A 16496-nucleotide genomic window follows, 5' to 3' on the forward strand; every position below is an offset into this window, starting at 1 on the left:
CCTAGTGTGGCTGTTCGGTGTCTGCAGGCAGCGAGGATCTGCAAGCTTCCTGTGTTCGCGCCTATGTCACCTCTGCTTGCTTGTCAGAGACAGAGTATCGCAAAACATACAACTCACTCCATGAATTGATTGCTACGGCATCTGTCATCAGCAGTCACAACTAGCAACACCAGTAGCAGCCGACTGCACGTCAAGAAATGGAATGTGCAGTGGGATTTTTGTGAATTCGGCGCAAGGCTGATCTTTGCGACATAGGTTTGAGAATCTTATGGGAACACTTGTACTGTTTCTAAATTAAGTGTAGTGGTGGGAGGAGGGTGCTCCGTGCGCATTACAGCACGCTTGCCAATTGTGGCTGCTAATCGTTGGCTCGTATCTGCCTTGACACATTTTCTGGCTGTGATATATTCCACTTGCATGGCAGTGTGCGCATGTTGGTGTGTTAAAAATTCTGGAGGCGCTGGGTATCGATCCCAGTACCTCTCGCATGCTAAGCGAGCGCTCTACCATCTGAGCTACGCCCCCTGCTGACGAACTGCGCTACATACAGCCATATCAATGACACAGACCCTTGCACTCCCATTATTCCGCTGACAAACACTACTCTCAATGTGTCCGTGAGGGTGTCTTTCAGGTTTCCTGCATTCTGTATCGAATCGTAGTTGGCCAAAATCAAAGTGGCACGCACGACGTCGAAAATAGCGTTCGGCCAACGCTCTGAGGTAGACGAACGTGTTGTCCACTCTCTAGACTTCATTGAGGTTAGGCCGTTATACCTAAGGCAGATTTGCACTCGATGACACCTCGACAACAGCCGGTCCTCACATTTACGTCTTGCTCTCCTTACGTCAGTATACGAGTCTGTGACGCTGGCTTTGCAACATCTTGCGTGCCTTTAGGCTCGCCGCGACCAACGCTTACCACGCACTGACCACAAAACATGGAGGCGCCGGGGCTTGAACCCGGGACCTTTCACATGCAAAGCGAACGCTCTACCAACTGAGCTACGCCCCCAAGCACAACCAAGCTGCGCTGTTCTCCGTTCTTTGCTACTCTCATGTGCACGGACGCGATGGTTGGTTGGTTTGCAGGGGTGAAGGGACCAGAGTACAAAGGCGCGGACACGTTCACATACGCAAGAGTTCCAAGTAGTTTCGATGCTCTGGTATTACGACTGCAAATTCCGTCCGTTTTTAACGTCTTAAATTGAAGGGACAGTCACAAGTTGCTCCGTTTTCACTCCATGTCGACAATCACACAGCACCTGAGGTAACAAGCACATCTGAAGACCCATTGTGCACTCGACTGTTCATGCCAACTCACTGCCTCGCACTTTACTACTGTGTACCACTCTTGTCGTCCAACTGCAAAAGACTGGGCCACAACAACTTTCCGCGTCTCCATTGCACTGCGCAAACTACGAAACGCTCCCCAAACATGGCACTCACCCACGCAGACGACTTTTCCGACTTTACACGACGCTCACGCAACGCTCACGCTAGTGACAGCCTTATTTAGAGCTTGACGTCGCACACAAGCGAATGAGCACATTTCGCCGACGACTTAGGCCGCCCTCCTAGTGTGGCTGTTCGGTGTCTGCAGGCAGCGAGGATCTGCAAGCTTCCTGTGTTCGCGCCTATGTCACCTCTGCTTGCTTGTCAGAGACAGAGTATCGCAAAACATACAACTCACTCCATGAATTGATTGCTACGGCATCTGTCATCAGCAGTCACAACTAGCAACACCAGTAGCAGCCGACTGCACGTCAAGAAATGGAATGTGCAGTGGGATTTTTGTGAATTCGGCGCAAGGCTGATCTTTGCGACATAGGTTTGAGAATCTTATGGGAACACTTGTACTGTTTCTAAATTAAGTGTAGTGGTGGGAGGAGGGTGCTCCGTGCGCATTACAGCACGCTTGCCAATTGTGGCTGCTAATCGTTGGCTCGTATCTGCCTTGACACATTTTCTGGCTGTGATATATTCCACTTGCATGGCAGTGTGCGCATGTTGGTGTGTTAAAAATTCTGGAGGCGCTGGGTATCGATCCCAGTACCTCTCGCATGCTAAGCGAGCGCTCTACCATCTGAGCTACGCCCCCTGCTGACGAACTGCGCTACATACAGCCATATCAATGACACAGACCCTTGCACTCCCATTATTCCGCTGACAAACACTACTCTCAATGTGTCCGTGAGGGTGTCTTTCAGGTTTCCTGCATTCTGTATCGAATCGTAGTTGGCCAAAATCAAAGTGGCACGCACGACGTCGAAAATAGCGTTCGGCCAACGCTCTGAGGTAGACGAACGTGTTGTCCACTCTCTAGACTTCATTGAGGTTAGGCCGTTATACCTAAGGCAGATTTGCACTCGATGACACCTCGACAACAGCCGGTCCTCACATTTACGTCTTGCTCTCCTTACGTCAGTATACGAGTCTGTGACGCTGGCTTTGCAACATCTTGCGTGCCTTTAGGCTCGCCGCGACCAACGCTTACCACGCACTGACCACAAAACATGGAGGCGCCGGGGCTTGAACCCGGGACCTTTCACATGCAAAGCGAACGCTCTACCAACTGAGCTACGCCCCCAAGCACAACCAAGCTGCGCTGTTCTCCGTTCTTTGCTACTCTCATGTGCACGGACGCGATGGTTGGTTGGTTTGCAGGGGTGAAGGGACCAGAGTACAAAGGCGCGGACACGTTCACATACGCAAGAGTTCCAAGTAGTTTCGATGCTCTGGTATTACGACTGCAAATTCCGTCCGTTTTTAACGTCTTAAATTGAAGGGACAGTCACAAGTTGCTCCGTTTTCACTCCATGTCGACAATCACACAGCACCTGAGGTAACAAGCACATCTGAAGACCCATTGTGCACTCGACTGTTCATGCCAACTCACTGCCTCGCACTTTACTACTGTGTACCACTCTTGTCGTCCAACTGCAAAAGACTGGGCCACAACAACTTTCCGCGTCTCCATTGCACTGCGCAAACTACGAAACGCTCCCCAAACATGGCACTCACCCACGCAGACGACTTTTCCGACTTTACACGACGCTCACGCAACGCTCACGCTAGTGACAGCCTTATTTAGAGCTTGACGTCGCACACAAGCGAATGAGCACATTTCGCCGACGACTTAGGCCGCCCTCCTAGTGTGGCTGTTCGGTGTCTGCAGGCAGCGAGGATCTGCAAGCTTCCTGTGTTCGCGCCTATGTCACCTCTGCTTGCTTGTCAGAGACAGAGTATCGCAAAACATACAACTCACTCCATGAATTGATTGCTACGGCATCTGTCATCAGCAGTCACAACTAGCAACACCAGTAGCAGCCGACTGCACGTCAAGAAATGGAATGTGCAGTGGGATTTTTGTGAATTCGGCGCAAGGCTGATCTTTGCGACATAGGTTTGAGAATCTTATGGGAACACTTGTACTGTTTCTAAATTAAGTGTAGTGGTGGGAGGAGGGTGCTCCGTGCGCATTACAGCACGCTTGCCAATTGTGGCTGCTAATCGTTGGCTCGTATCTGCCTTGACACATTTTCTGGCTGTGATATATTCCACTTGCATGGCAGTGTGCGCATGTTGGTGTGTTAAAAATTCTGGAGGCGCTGGGTATCGATCCCAGTACCTCTCGCATGCTAAGCGAGCGCTCTACCATCTGAGCTACGCCCCCTGCTGACGAACTGCGCTACATACAGCCATATCAATCACACAGACCCTTGCACTCCCATTATTCCGCTGACAAACACTACTCTCAATGTGTCCGTGAGGGTGTCTTTCAGGTTTCCTGCATTCTGTATCGAATCGTAGTTGGCCAAAATCAAAGTGGCACGCACGACGTCGAAAATAGCGTTCGGCCAACGCTCTGAGGTAGACGAACGTGTTGTCCACTCTCTAGACTTCATTGAGGTTAGGCCGTTATACCTAAGGCAGATTTGCACTCGATGACACCTCGACAACAGCCGGTCCTCACATTTACGTCTTGCTCTCCTTACGTCAGTATACGAGTCTGTGACGCTGGCTTTGCAACATCTTGCGTGCCTTTAGGCTCGCCGCGACCAACACTTACCACGCACTGACCACAAAACATGGAGGCGCCGGGGCTTGAACCCGGGACCTTTCACATGCAAAGCGAACGCTCTACCAACTGAGCTACGCCCCCAAGCACAACCAAGCTGCGCTGTTCTCCGTTCTTTGCTACTCTCATGTGCACGGACGCGATGGTTGGTTGGTTTGCAGGGGTGAAGGGACCAGAGTACAAAGGCGCGGACACGTTCACATACGCAAGAGTTCCAAGTAGTTTCGATGCTCTGGTATTACGACTGCAAATTCCGTCCGTTTTTAACGTCTTAAATTGAAGGGACAGTCACAAGTTGCTCCGTTTTCACTCCATGTCGACAATCACACAGCACCTGAGGTAACAAGCACATCTGAAGACCCATTGTGCACTCGACTGTTCATGCCAACTCACTGCCTCGCACTTTACTACTGTGTACCACTCTTGTCGTCCAACTGCAAAAGACTGGGCCACAACAACTTTCCGCGTCTCCATTGCACTGCGCAAACTACGAAACGCTCCCCAAACATGGCACTCACCCACGCAGACGACTTTTCCGACTTTACACGACGCTCACGCAACGCTCACGCTAGTGACAGCCTTATTTAGAGCTTGACGTCGCACACAAGCGAATGAGCACATTTCGCCGACGACTTAGGCCGCCCTCCTAGTGTGGCTGTTCGGTGTCTGCAGGCAGCGAGGATCTGCAAGCTTCCTGTGTTCGCGCCTATGTCACCTCTGCTTGCTTGTCAGAGACAGAGTATCGCAAAACATACAACTCACTCCATGAATTGATTGCTACGGCATCTGTCATCAGCAGTCACAACTAGCAACACCAGTAGCAGCCGACTGCACGTCAAGAAATGGAATGTGCAGTGGGATTTTTGTGAATTCGGCGCAAGGCTGATCTTTGCGACATAGGTTTGAGAATCTTATGGGAACACTTGTACTGTTTCTAAATTAAGTGTAGTGGTGGGAGGAGGGTGCTCCGTGCGCATTACAGCACGCTTGCCAATTGTGGCTGCTAATCGTTGGCTCGTATCTGCCTTGACACATTTTCTGGCTGTGATATATTCCACTTGCATGGCAGTGTGCGCATGTTGGTGTGTTAAAAATTCTGGAGGCGCTGGGTATCGATCCCAGTACCTCTCGCATGCTAAGCGAGCGCTCTACCATCTGAGCTACGCCCCCTGCTGACGAACTGCGCTACATACAGCCATATCAATCACACAGACCCTTGCACTCCCATTATTCCGCTGACAAACACTACTCTCAATGTGTCCGTGAGGGTGTCTTTCAGGTTTCCTGCATTCTGTATCGAATCGTAGTTGGCCAAAATCAAAGTGGCACGCACGACGTCGAAAATAGCGTTCGGCCAACGCTCTGAGGTAGACGAACGTGTTGTCCACTCTCTAGACTTCATTGAGGTTAGGCCGTTATACCTAAGGCAGATTTGCACTCGATGACACCTCGACAACAGCCGGTCCTCACATTTACGTCTTGCTCTCCTTACGTCAGTATACGAGTCTGTGACGCTGGCTTTGCAACATCTTGCGTGCCTTTAGGCTCGCCGCGACCAACACTTACCACGCACTGACCACAAAACATGGAGGCGCCGGGGCTTGAACCCGGGACCTTTCACATGCAAAGCGAACGCTCTACCAACTGAGCTACGCCCCCAAGCACAACCAAGCTGCGCTGTTCTCCGTTCTTTGCTACTCTCATGTGCACGGACGCGATGGTTGGTTGGTTTGCAGGGGTGAAGGGACCAGAGTACAAAGGCGCGGACACGTTCACATACGCAAGAGTTCCAAGTAGTTTCGATGCTCTGGTATTACGACTGCAAATTCCGTCCGTTTTTAACGTCTTAAATTGAAGGGACAGTCACAAGTTGCTCCGTTTTCACTCCATGTCGACAATCACACAGCACCTGAGGTAACAAGCACATCTGAAGACCCATTGTGCACTCGACTGTTCATGCCAACTCACTGCCTCGCACTTTACTACTGTGTACCACTCTTGTCGTCCAACTGCAAAAGACTGGGCCACAACAACTTTCCGCGTCTCCATTGCACTGCGCAAACTACGAAACGCTCCCCAAACATGCCACTCACCCACGCAGACGACTTTTCCGACTTTACACGACGCTCACGCAACGCTCACGCTAGTGACAGCCTTATTTAGAGCTTGACGTCGCACACAAGCGAATGAGCACATTTCGCCGACGACTTAGGCCGCCCTCCTAGTGTGGCTGTTCGGTGTCTGCAGGCAGCGAGGGGCTGCAAGCTTCCTGTGTTCGCGCCTATGTCACCTCTGCTTGCTTGTCAGAGACAGAGTATCGCAAAACATACAACTCACTCCATGAATTGATTGCTACGGCATCTGTCATCAGCAGTCACAACTAGCAACACCAGTAGCAGCCGACTGCACGTCAAGAATTGGAATGTGCAGTGGGATTTTTGTGAATTCGGCGCAAGGCTGATCTTTGCGACATAGGTTTGAGAATCTTATGGGAACACTTGTACTGTTTCTAAATTAAGTGTAGTGGTGGGAGGAGGGTGCTTCGTGCGCATTACAGCACGCTTGCCAATTGTGGCTGCTAATCGTTGGCTCGTATCTGCCTTGACACATTTTCTGGCTGTGATATATTCCACTTGCATGGCAGTGTGCGCATGTTGGTGTGTTAAAAATTCTGGAGGCGCTGGGTATCGATCCCAGTACTTCTCGCATGCTAAGCGAGCGCTCTACCATCTGAGCTACGCCCCCTGCTGACGAACTGCGCTACATACAGCCATATCAATGACACAGACCCTTGCACTCCCATTATTCCGCTGACAAACACTACTCTCAATGTGTCCGTGAGGGTGTCTTTCAGGTTTCCTGCATTCTGTATCGAATCGTAGTTGGCCAAAATCAAAGTGGCACGCACGACGTCGAAAATAGCGTTCGGCCAACGCTCTGAGGTAGACGAACGTGTTGTCCACTCTCTAGACTTCATTGAGGTTAGGCCGTTATACCTAAGGCAGATTTGCACTCGATGACACCTCGACAACAGCCGGTCCTCACATTTACGTCTTGCTCTCCTTACGTCAGTATACGAGTCTGTGACGCTGGCTTTGCAACATCTTGCGTGCCTTTAGGCTCGCCGCGACCAACACTTACCACGCACTGACCACAAAACATGGAGGCACCGGGGCTTGAACCCGGGACATTTCACATGCAAAGCGAACGCTCTACCAACTGAGCTACGCCCCCAAGCACAACCAAGCTGCGCTGTTCTCCGTTCTTTGCTACTCTCATGTGCACGGACGCGATGGTTGGTTGGTTTGCAGGGGTGAAGGGACCAGAGTACAAAGGCGCGGACACGTTCACATACGCAAGAGTTCCAAGTAGTTTCGATGCTCTGGTATTACGACTGCAAATTCCGTCCGTTTTTAACGTCTTAAATTGAAGGGACAGTCACAAGTTGCTCCGTTTTCACTCCATGTCGACAATCACACAGCACCTGAGGTAACAAGCACATCTGAAGACCCATTGTGCACTCGACTGTTCATGCCAACTCACTGCCTCGCACTTTACTACTGTGTACCACTCTTGTCGTCCAACTGCAAAAGACTGGGCCACAACAACTTTCCGCGTCTCCATTGCACTGCGCAAACTACGAAACGCTCCCCAAACATGGCACTCACCCACGCAGACGACTTTTCCGACTTTACACGACGCTCACGCAACGCTCACGCTAGTGACAGCCTTATTTAGAGCTTGACGTCGCACACAAGCGAATGAGCACATTTCGCCGACGACTTAGGCCGCCCTCCTAGTGTGGCTGTTCGGTGTCTGCAGGCAGCGAGGGGCTGCAAGCTTCCTGTGTTCGCGCCTATGTCACCTCTGCTTGCTTGTCAGAGACAGAGTATCGCAAAACATACAACTCACTCCATGAATTGATTGCTACGGCATCTGTCATCAGCAGTCACAACTAGCAACACCAGTAGCAGCCGACTGCACGTCAAGAATTGGAATGTGCAGTGGGATTTTTGTGAATTCGGCGCAAGGCTGATCTTTGCGACATAGGTTTGAGAATCTTATGGGAACACTTGTACTGTTTCTAAATTAAGTGTAGTGGTGGGAGGAGGGTGCTTCGTGCGCATTACAGCACGCTTGCCAATTGTGGCTGCTAATCGTTGGCTCGTATCTGCCTTGACACATTTTCTGGCTGTGATATATTCCACTTGCATGGCAGTGTGCGCATGTTGGTGTGTTAAAAATTCTGGAGGCGCTGGGTATCGATCCCAGTACTTCTCGCATGCTAAGCGAGCGCTCTACCATCTGAGCTACGCCCCCTGCTGACGAACTGCGCTACATACAGCCATATCAATGACACAGACCCTTGCACTCCCATTATTCCGCTGACAAACACTACTCTCAATGTGTCCGTGAGGGTGTCTTTCAGGTTTCCTGCATTCTGTATCGAATCGTAGTTGGCCAAAATCAAAGTGGCACGCACGACGTCGAAAATAGCGTTCGGCCAACGCTCTGAGGTAGACGAACGTGTTGTCCACTCTCTAGACTTCATTGAGGTTAGGCCGTTATACCTAAGGCAGATTTGCACTCGATGACACCTCGACAACAGCCGGTCCTCACATTTACGTCTTGCTCTCCTTACGTCAGTATACGAGTCTGTGACGCTGGCTTTGCAACATCTTGCGTGCCTTTAGGCTCGCCGCGACCAACACTTACCACGCACTGACCACAAAACATGGAGGCGCCGGGGCTTGAACCCGGGACATTTCACATGCAAAGCGAACGCTCTACCAACTGAGCTACGCCCCCAAGCACAACCAAGCTGCGCTGTTCTCCGTTCTTTGCTACTCTCATGTGCACGGACGCGATGGTTGGTTGGTTTGCAGGGGTGAAGGGACCAGAGTACAAAGGCGCGGACACGTTCACATACGCAAGAGTTCCAAGTAGTTTCGATGCTCTGGTATTACGACTGCAAATTCCGTCCGTTTTTAACGTCTTAAATTGAAGGGACAGTCACAAGTTGCTCCGTTTTCACTCCATGTCGACAATCACACAGCACCTGAGGTAACAAGCACATCTGAAGACCCATTGTGCACTCGACTGTTCATGCCAACTCACTGCCTCGCACTTTACTACTGTGTACCACTCTTGTCGTCCAACTGCAAAAGACTGGGCCACAACAACTTTCCGCGTCTCCATTGCACTGCGCAAACTACGAAACGCTCCCCAAACATGGCACTCACCCACGCAGACGACTTTTCCGACTTTACACGACGCTCACGCAACGCTCACGCTAGTGACAGCCTTATTTAGAGCTTGACGTCGCACACAAGCGAATGAGCACATTTCGCCGACGACTTAGGCCGCCCTCCTAGTGTGGCTGTTCGGTGTCTGCAGGCAGCGAGGGGCTGCAAGCTTCCTGTGTTCGCGCCTATGTCACCTCTGCTTGCTTGTCAGAGACAGAGTATCGCAAAACATACAACTCACTCCATGAATTGATTGCTACGGCATCTGTCATCACCAGTCACAACTAGCAACACCAGTAGCAGCCGACTGCACGTCAAGAAATGGAATGTGCAGTGGGATTTTTGTGAATTCGGCGCAAGGCTGATCTTTGCGACATAGGTTTGAGAATCTTATGGGAACACTTGTACTGTTTCTAAATTAAGTGTAGTGGTGGGAGGAGGGTGCTCCGTGCGCATTACAGCACGCTTGCCAATTGTGGCTGCTAATCGTTGGCTCGTATCTGCCTTGACACATTTTCTGGCTGTGATATATTCCACTTGCATGGCAGTGTGCGCATGTTGGTGTGTTAAAAATTCTGGAGGCGCTGGGTATCGATCCCAGTACCTCTCGCACGCTAAGCGAGCGCTCTACCATCTGAGCTACGCCCCCTGCTGACGAACTGCGCTACATACAGCCATATCAATGACACAGACCCTTGCACTCCCATTATTCCGCTGACAAACACTACTCTCAATGTGTCCGTGAGGGTGTCTTTCAGGTTTCCTGCATTCTGTATCGAATCGTAGTTGGCCAAAATCAAAGTGGCACGCACGACGTCGAAAATAGCGTTCGGCCAACGCTCTGAGGTAGACGAACGTGTTGTCCACTCTCTAGACTTCATTGAGGTTAGGCCGTTATACCTAAGGCAGATTTGCGCTCGATGACACCTCGACAACAGCCGGTCCTCACATTTACGTCTTGCTCTCCTTACGTCAGTATACGAGTCTGTGACGCTGGCTTTGCAACATCTTGCGTGCCTTTAGGCTCGCCGCGACCAACACTTACCACGCACTGACCACAAAACATGGAGGCGCCGGGGCTTGAACCCGGGACCTTTCACATGCAAAGCGAACGCTCTACCAACTGAGCTACGCCCCCAAGCACAACCAAGCTGCGCTGTTCTCCGTTCTTTGCTACTCTTATGTGCACGGACGCGATGGTTGGTTGGTTTGCAGGGGTGAAGGGACCAGAGTACAAAGGCGCGGACACGTTCACATACGCAAGAGTTCCAAGTAGTTTCGATGCTCTGGTATTACGACTGCAAATTCCGTCCGTTTTTAACGTCTTAAATTGAAGGGACAGTCACAAGTTGCTCCGTTTTCACTCCATGTCGACAATCACACAGCACCTGAGGTAACAAGCACATCTGAAGACCCATTGTGCACTCGACTGTTCATGCCAACTCACTGCCTCGCACTTTACTACTGTGTACCACTCTTGTCGTCCAACTGCAAAAGACTGGGCCACAACAACTTTCCGCGTCTCCATTGCACTGCGCAAACTACGAAACGCTCCCCAAACATGGCACTCACCCACGCAGACGACTTTTCCGACTTTACACGACGCTCACGCAACGCTCACGCTAGTGACAGCCTTATTTAGAGCTTGACGTCGCACACAAGCGAATGAGCACATTTCGCCGACGACTTAGGCCGCCCTCCTAGTGTGGCTGTTCGGTGTCTGCAGGCAGCGAGGGGCTGCAAGCTTCCTGTGTTCGCGCCTATGTCACCTCTGCTTGCTTGTCAGAGACAGAGTATCGCAAAACATACAACTCACTCCATGAATTGATTGCTACGGCATCTGTCATCACCAGTCACAACTAGCAACACCAGTAGCAGCCGACTGCACGTCAAGAAATGGAATGTGCAGTGGGATTTTTGTGAATTCGGCGCAAGGCTGATCTTTGCGACATAGGTTTGAGAATCTTATGGGAACACTTGTACTGTTTCTAAATTAAGTGTAGTGGTGGGAGGAGGGTGCTCCGTGCGCATTACAGCACGCTTGCCAATTGTGGCTGCTAATCGTTGGCTCGTATCTGCCTTGACACATTTTCTGGCTGTGATATATTCCACTTGCATGGCAGTGTGCGCATGTTGGTGTGTTAAAAATTCTGGAGGCGCTGGGTATCGATCCCAGTACCTCTCGCACGCTAAGCGAGCGCTCTACCATCTGAGCTACGCCCCCTGCTGACGAACTGCGCTACATACAGCCATATCAATGACACAGACCCTTGCACTCCCATTATTCCGCTGACAAACACTACTCTCAATGTGTCCGTGAGGGTGTCTTTCAGGTTTCCTGCATTCTGTATCGAATCGTAGTTGGCCAAAATCAAAGTGGCACGCACGACGTCGAAAATAGCGTTCGGCCAACGCTCTGAGGTAGACGAACGTGTTGTCCACTCTCTAGACTTCATTGAGGTTAGGCCGTTATACCTAAGGCAGATTTGCGCTCGATGACACCTCGACAACAGCCGGTCCTCACATTTACGTCTTGCTCTCCTTACGTCAGTATACGAGTCTGTGACGCTGGCTTTGCAACATCTTGCGTGCCTTTAGGCTCGCCGCGACCAACACTTAGCACGCACTGACCACAAAACATGGAGGCGCCGGGGCTTGAACCCGGGACCTTTCACATGCAAAGCGAACGCTCTACCAACTGAGCTACGCCCCCAAGCACAACCAAGCTGCGCTGTTCTCCGTTCTTTGCTACTCTTATGTGCACGGACGCGATGGTTGGTTGGTTTGCAGGGGTGAAGGGACCAGAGTACAAAGGCGCGGACACGTTCACATACGCAAGAGTTCCAAGTAGTTTCGATGCTCTGGTATTACGACTGCAAATTCCGTCCGTTTTTAACGTCTTAAATTGAAGGGACAGTCACAAGTTGCTCCGTTTTCACTCCATGTCGACAATCACACAGCACCTGAGGTAACAAGCACATCTGAAGACCCATTGTGCACTCGACTGTTCATGCCAACTCACTGCCTCGCACTTTACTACTGTGTACCACTCTTGTCGTCCAACTGCAAAAGACTGGGCCACAACAACTTTCCGCGTCTCCATTGCACTGCGCAAACTACGAAACGCTCCCCAAACATGGCACTCACCCACGCAGACGACTTTTCCGACTTTACACGACGCTCACGCAACGCTCACGCTAGTGACAGCCTTATTTAGAGCTTGACGTCGCACACAAGCGAATGAGCACATTTCGCCGACGACTTAGGCCGCCCTCCTAGTGTGGCTGTTCGGTGTCTGCAGGCAGCGAGGGGCTGCAAGCTTCCTGTGTTCGCGCCTATGTCACCTCTGCTTGCTTGTCAGAGACAGAGTATCGCAAAACATACAACTCACTCCATGAATTGATTGCTACGGCATCTGTCATCAGCAGTCACAACTAGCAACACCAGTAGCAGCCGACTGCACGTCAAGAATTGGAATGTGCAGTGGGATTTTTGTGAATTCGGCGCAAGGCTGATCTTTGCGACATAGGTTTGAGAATCTTATGGGAACACTTGTACTGTTTCTAAATTAAGTGTAGTGGTGGGAGGAGGGTGCTTCGTGCGCATTACAGCACGCTTGCCAATTGTGGCTGCTAATCGTTGGCTCGTATCTGCCTTGACACATTTTCTGGCTGTGATATATTCCACTTGCATGGCAGTGTGCGCATGTTGGTGTGTTAAAAATTCTGGAGGCGCTGGGTATCGATCCCAGTACTTCTCGCATGCTAAGCGAGCGCTCTACCATCTGAGCTACGCCCCCTGCTGACGAACTGCGCTACATACAGCCATATCAATGACACAGACCCTTGCACTCCCATTATTCCGCTGACAAACACTACTCTCAATGTGTCCGTGAGGGTGTCTTTCAGGTTTCCTGCATTCTGTATCGAATCGTAGTTGGCCAAAATCAAAGTGGCACGCACGACGTCGAAAATAGCGTTCGGCCAACGCTCTGAGGTAGACGAACGTGTTGTCCACTCTCTAGACTTCATTGAGGTTAGGCCGTTATACCTAAGGCAGATTTGCACTCGATGACACCTCGACAACAGCCGGTCCTCACATTTACGTCTTGCTCTCCTTACGTCAGTATACGAGTCTGTGACGCTGGCTTTGCAACATCTTGCGTGCCTTTAGGCTCGCCGCGACCAACACTTACCACGCACTGACCACAAAACATGGAGGCGCCGGGGCTTGAACCCGGGACATTTCACATGCAAAGCGAACGCTCTACCAACTGAGCTACGCCCCCAAGCACAACCAAGCTGCGCTGTTCTCCGTTCTTTGCTACTCTCATGTGCACGGACGCGATGGTTGGTTGGTTTGCAGGGGTGAAGGGACCAGAGTACAAAGGCGCGGACACGTTCACATACGCAAGAGTTCCAAGTAGTTTCGATGCTCTGGTATTACGACTGCAAATTCCGTCCGTTTTTAACGTCTTAAATTGAAGGGACAGTCACAAGTTGCTCCGTTTTCACTCCATGTCGACAATCACACAGCACCTGAGGTAACAAGCACATCTGAAGACCCATTGTGCACTCGACTGTTCATGCCAACTCACTGCCTCGCACTTTACTACTGTGTACCACTCTTGTCGTCCAACTGCAAAAGACTGGGCCACAACAACTTTCCGCGTCTCCATTGCACTGCGCAAACTACGAAACGCTCCCCAAACATGGCACTCACCCACGCAGACGACTTTTCCGACTTTACACGACGCTCACGCAACGCTCACGCTAGTGACAGCCTTATTTAGAGCTTGACGTCGCACACAAGCGAATGAGCACATTTCGCCGACGACTTAGGCCGCCCTCCTAGTGTGGCTGTTCGGTGTCTGCAGGCAGCGAGGGGCTGCAAGCTTCCTGTGTTCGCGCCTATGTCACCTCTGCTTGCTTGTCAGAGACAGAGTATCGCAAAACATACAACTCACTCCATGAATTGATTGCTACGGCATCTGTCATCACCAGTCACAACTAGCAACACCAGTAGCAGCCGACTGCACGTCAAGAAATGGAATGTGCAGTGGGATTTTTGTGAATTCGGCGCAAGGCTGATCTTTGCGACATAGGTTTGAGAATCTTATGGGAACACTTGTACTGTTTCTAAATTAAGTGTAGTGGTGGGAGGAGGGTGCTCCGTGCGCATTACAGCACGCTTGCCAATTGTGGCTGCTAATCGTTGGCTCGTATCTGCCTTGACACATTTTCTGGCTGTGATATATTCCACTTGCATGGCAGTGTGCGCATGTTGGTGTGTTAAAAATTCTGGAGGCGCTGGGTATCGATCCCAGTACCTCTCGCACGCTAAGCGAGCGCTCTACCATCTGAGCTACGCCCCCTGCTGACGAACTGCGCTACATACAGCCATATCAATGACACAGACCCTTGCACTCCCATTATTCCGCTGACAAACACTACTCTCAATGTGTCCGTGAGGGTGTCTTTCAGGTTTCCTGCATTCTGTATCGAATCGTAGTTGGCCAAAATCAAAGTGGCACGCACGACGTCGAAAATAGCGTTCGGCCAACGCTCTGAGGTAGACGAACGTGTTGTCCACTCTCTAGACTTCATTGAGGTTAGGCCGTTATACCTAAGGCAGATTTGCGCTCGATGACACCTCGACAACAGCCGGTCCTCACATTTACGTCTTGCTCTCCTTACGTCAGTATACGAGTCTGTGACGCTGGCTTTGCAACATCTTGCGTGCCTTTAGGCTCGCCGCGACCAACACTTACCACGCACTGACCACAAAACATGGAGGCGCCGGGGCTTGAACCCGGGACCTTTCACATGCAAAGCGAACGCTCTACCAACTGAGCTACGCCCCCAAGCACAACCAAGCTGCGCTGTTCTCCGTTCTTTGCTACTCTTATGTGCACGGACGCGATGGTTGGTTGGTTTGCAGGGGTGAAGGGACCAGAGTACAAAGGCGCGGACACGTTCACATACGCAAGAGTTCCAAGTAGTTTCGATGCTCTGGTATTACGACTGCAAATTCCGTCCGTTTTTAACGTCTTAAATTGAAGGGACAGTCACAAGTTGCTCCGTTTTCACTCCATGTCGACAATCACACAGCACCTGAGGTAACAAGCACATCTGAAGACCCATTGTGCACTCGACTGTTCATGCCAACTCACTGCCTCGCACTTTACTACTGTGTACCACTCTTGTCGTCCAACTGCAAAAGACTGGGCCACAACAACTTTCCGCGTCTCCATTGCACTGCGCAAACTACGAAACGCTCCCCAAACATGGCACTCACCCACGCAGACGACTTTTCCGACTTTACACGACGCTCACGCAACGCTCACGCTAGTGACAGCCTTATTTAGAGCTTGACGTCGCACACAAGCGAATGAGCACATTTCGCCGACGACTTAGGCCGCCCTCCTAGTGTGGCTGTTCGGTGTCTGCAGGCAGCGAGGATCTGCAAGCTTCCTGTGTTCGCGCCTATGTCACCTCTGCTTGCTTGTCAGAGACAGAGTATCGCAAAACATACAACTCACTCCATGAATTGATTGCTACGGCATCTGTCATCAGCAGTCACAACTAGCAACACCAGTAGCAGCCGACTGCACGTCAAGAAATGGAATGTGCAGTGGGATTTTTGTGAATTCGGCGCAAGGCTGATCTTTGCGACATAGGTTTGAGAATCTTATGGGAACACTTGTACTGTTTCTAAATTAAGTGTAGTGGTGGGAGGAGGGTGCTCCGTGCGCATTACAGCACGCTTGCCAATTGTGGCTGCTAATCGTTGGCTCGTATCTGCCTTGACACATTTTCTGGCTGTGATATATTCCACTTGCATGGCAGTGTGCGCATGTTGGTGTGTTAAAAATTCTGGAGGCGCTGGGTATCGATCCCAGTACCTCTCGCATGCTAAGCGAGCGCTCTACCATCTGAGCTACGCCCCCTGCTGACGAACTGCGCTACATACAGCCATATCAATGACACAGACCCTTGCACTCCCATTATTCCGCTGACAAACACTACTCTCAATGTGTCCGTGAGGGTGTCTTTCAGGTTTCCTGCATTCTGTATCGAATCGTAGTTGGCCAAAATCAAAGTGGCACGCACGACGTCGAAAATAGCGTTCGGCCAACGCTCTGAGGTAGACGAACGTGTTGTCCACTCT

At 51.0% G+C, this 16496-nt stretch overlaps 21 non-coding genes across 21 annotated transcripts; all 21 read right to left on the reverse strand.

Annotated features, from left to right (window-relative positions):
* Positions 1-452: 452 nt before the first annotated feature.
* Trnaa-agc lies at positions 453-525 on the reverse strand. Its single transcript has one exon. It is a non-coding gene; the product is annotated as a tRNA-Ala (tRNA).
* Positions 526-941: 416 nt separating this feature from the next.
* On the reverse strand, positions 942-1014 carry Trnaa-ugc. The gene has a single exon. It is a non-coding gene; the product is annotated as a tRNA-Ala (tRNA).
* Positions 1015-2027: 1013 nt separating this feature from the next.
* Positions 2028-2100, reverse strand: Trnaa-agc. The gene has a single exon. It is a non-coding gene; the product is annotated as a tRNA-Ala (tRNA).
* Positions 2101-2516: 416 nt separating this feature from the next.
* Positions 2517-2589, reverse strand: Trnaa-ugc. Its single transcript has one exon. It is a non-coding gene; the product is annotated as a tRNA-Ala (tRNA).
* Positions 2590-3602: 1013 nt separating this feature from the next.
* On the reverse strand, positions 3603-3675 carry Trnaa-agc. The gene has a single exon. It is a non-coding gene; the product is annotated as a tRNA-Ala (tRNA).
* A 416-nt stretch (positions 3676-4091) lies between these two features.
* On the reverse strand, positions 4092-4164 carry Trnaa-ugc. The gene has a single exon. It is a non-coding gene; the product is annotated as a tRNA-Ala (tRNA).
* A 1013-nt stretch (positions 4165-5177) lies between these two features.
* Positions 5178-5250, reverse strand: Trnaa-agc. Its single transcript has one exon. It is a non-coding gene; the product is annotated as a tRNA-Ala (tRNA).
* A 416-nt stretch (positions 5251-5666) lies between these two features.
* On the reverse strand, positions 5667-5739 carry Trnaa-ugc. Its single transcript has one exon. It is a non-coding gene; the product is annotated as a tRNA-Ala (tRNA).
* Positions 5740-6752: 1013 nt separating this feature from the next.
* Positions 6753-6825, reverse strand: Trnaa-agc. Its single transcript has one exon. It is a non-coding gene; the product is annotated as a tRNA-Ala (tRNA).
* A 416-nt stretch (positions 6826-7241) lies between these two features.
* Trnaa-ugc lies at positions 7242-7314 on the reverse strand. Its single transcript has one exon. It is a non-coding gene; the product is annotated as a tRNA-Ala (tRNA).
* A 1013-nt stretch (positions 7315-8327) lies between these two features.
* Trnaa-agc lies at positions 8328-8400 on the reverse strand. Its single transcript has one exon. It is a non-coding gene; the product is annotated as a tRNA-Ala (tRNA).
* Positions 8401-8816: 416 nt separating this feature from the next.
* Trnaa-ugc lies at positions 8817-8889 on the reverse strand. Its single transcript has one exon. It is a non-coding gene; the product is annotated as a tRNA-Ala (tRNA).
* A 1013-nt stretch (positions 8890-9902) lies between these two features.
* Positions 9903-9975, reverse strand: Trnaa-agc. Its single transcript has one exon. It is a non-coding gene; the product is annotated as a tRNA-Ala (tRNA).
* Positions 9976-10391: 416 nt separating this feature from the next.
* On the reverse strand, positions 10392-10464 carry Trnaa-ugc. Its single transcript has one exon. It is a non-coding gene; the product is annotated as a tRNA-Ala (tRNA).
* Positions 10465-11477: 1013 nt separating this feature from the next.
* Positions 11478-11550, reverse strand: Trnaa-agc. The gene has a single exon. It is a non-coding gene; the product is annotated as a tRNA-Ala (tRNA).
* A 416-nt stretch (positions 11551-11966) lies between these two features.
* Trnaa-ugc lies at positions 11967-12039 on the reverse strand. The gene has a single exon. It is a non-coding gene; the product is annotated as a tRNA-Ala (tRNA).
* Positions 12040-13052: 1013 nt separating this feature from the next.
* Trnaa-agc lies at positions 13053-13125 on the reverse strand. Its single transcript has one exon. It is a non-coding gene; the product is annotated as a tRNA-Ala (tRNA).
* A 416-nt stretch (positions 13126-13541) lies between these two features.
* Trnaa-ugc lies at positions 13542-13614 on the reverse strand. The gene has a single exon. It is a non-coding gene; the product is annotated as a tRNA-Ala (tRNA).
* Positions 13615-14627: 1013 nt separating this feature from the next.
* Positions 14628-14700, reverse strand: Trnaa-agc. The gene has a single exon. It is a non-coding gene; the product is annotated as a tRNA-Ala (tRNA).
* A 416-nt stretch (positions 14701-15116) lies between these two features.
* Trnaa-ugc lies at positions 15117-15189 on the reverse strand. Its single transcript has one exon. It is a non-coding gene; the product is annotated as a tRNA-Ala (tRNA).
* A 1013-nt stretch (positions 15190-16202) lies between these two features.
* Trnaa-agc lies at positions 16203-16275 on the reverse strand. The gene has a single exon. It is a non-coding gene; the product is annotated as a tRNA-Ala (tRNA).
* Between the last annotated feature and the right edge of the window lie 221 nt (positions 16276-16496).

Source organism: Schistocerca americana, unplaced genomic scaffold (assembly GCF_021461395.2).
Source record: "Schistocerca americana isolate TAMUIC-IGC-003095 unplaced genomic scaffold, iqSchAmer2.1 HiC_scaffold_1038, whole genome shotgun sequence".
Classification (NCBI taxonomy): Eukaryota; Metazoa; Arthropoda; class Insecta; order Orthoptera; family Acrididae; genus Schistocerca; species Schistocerca americana.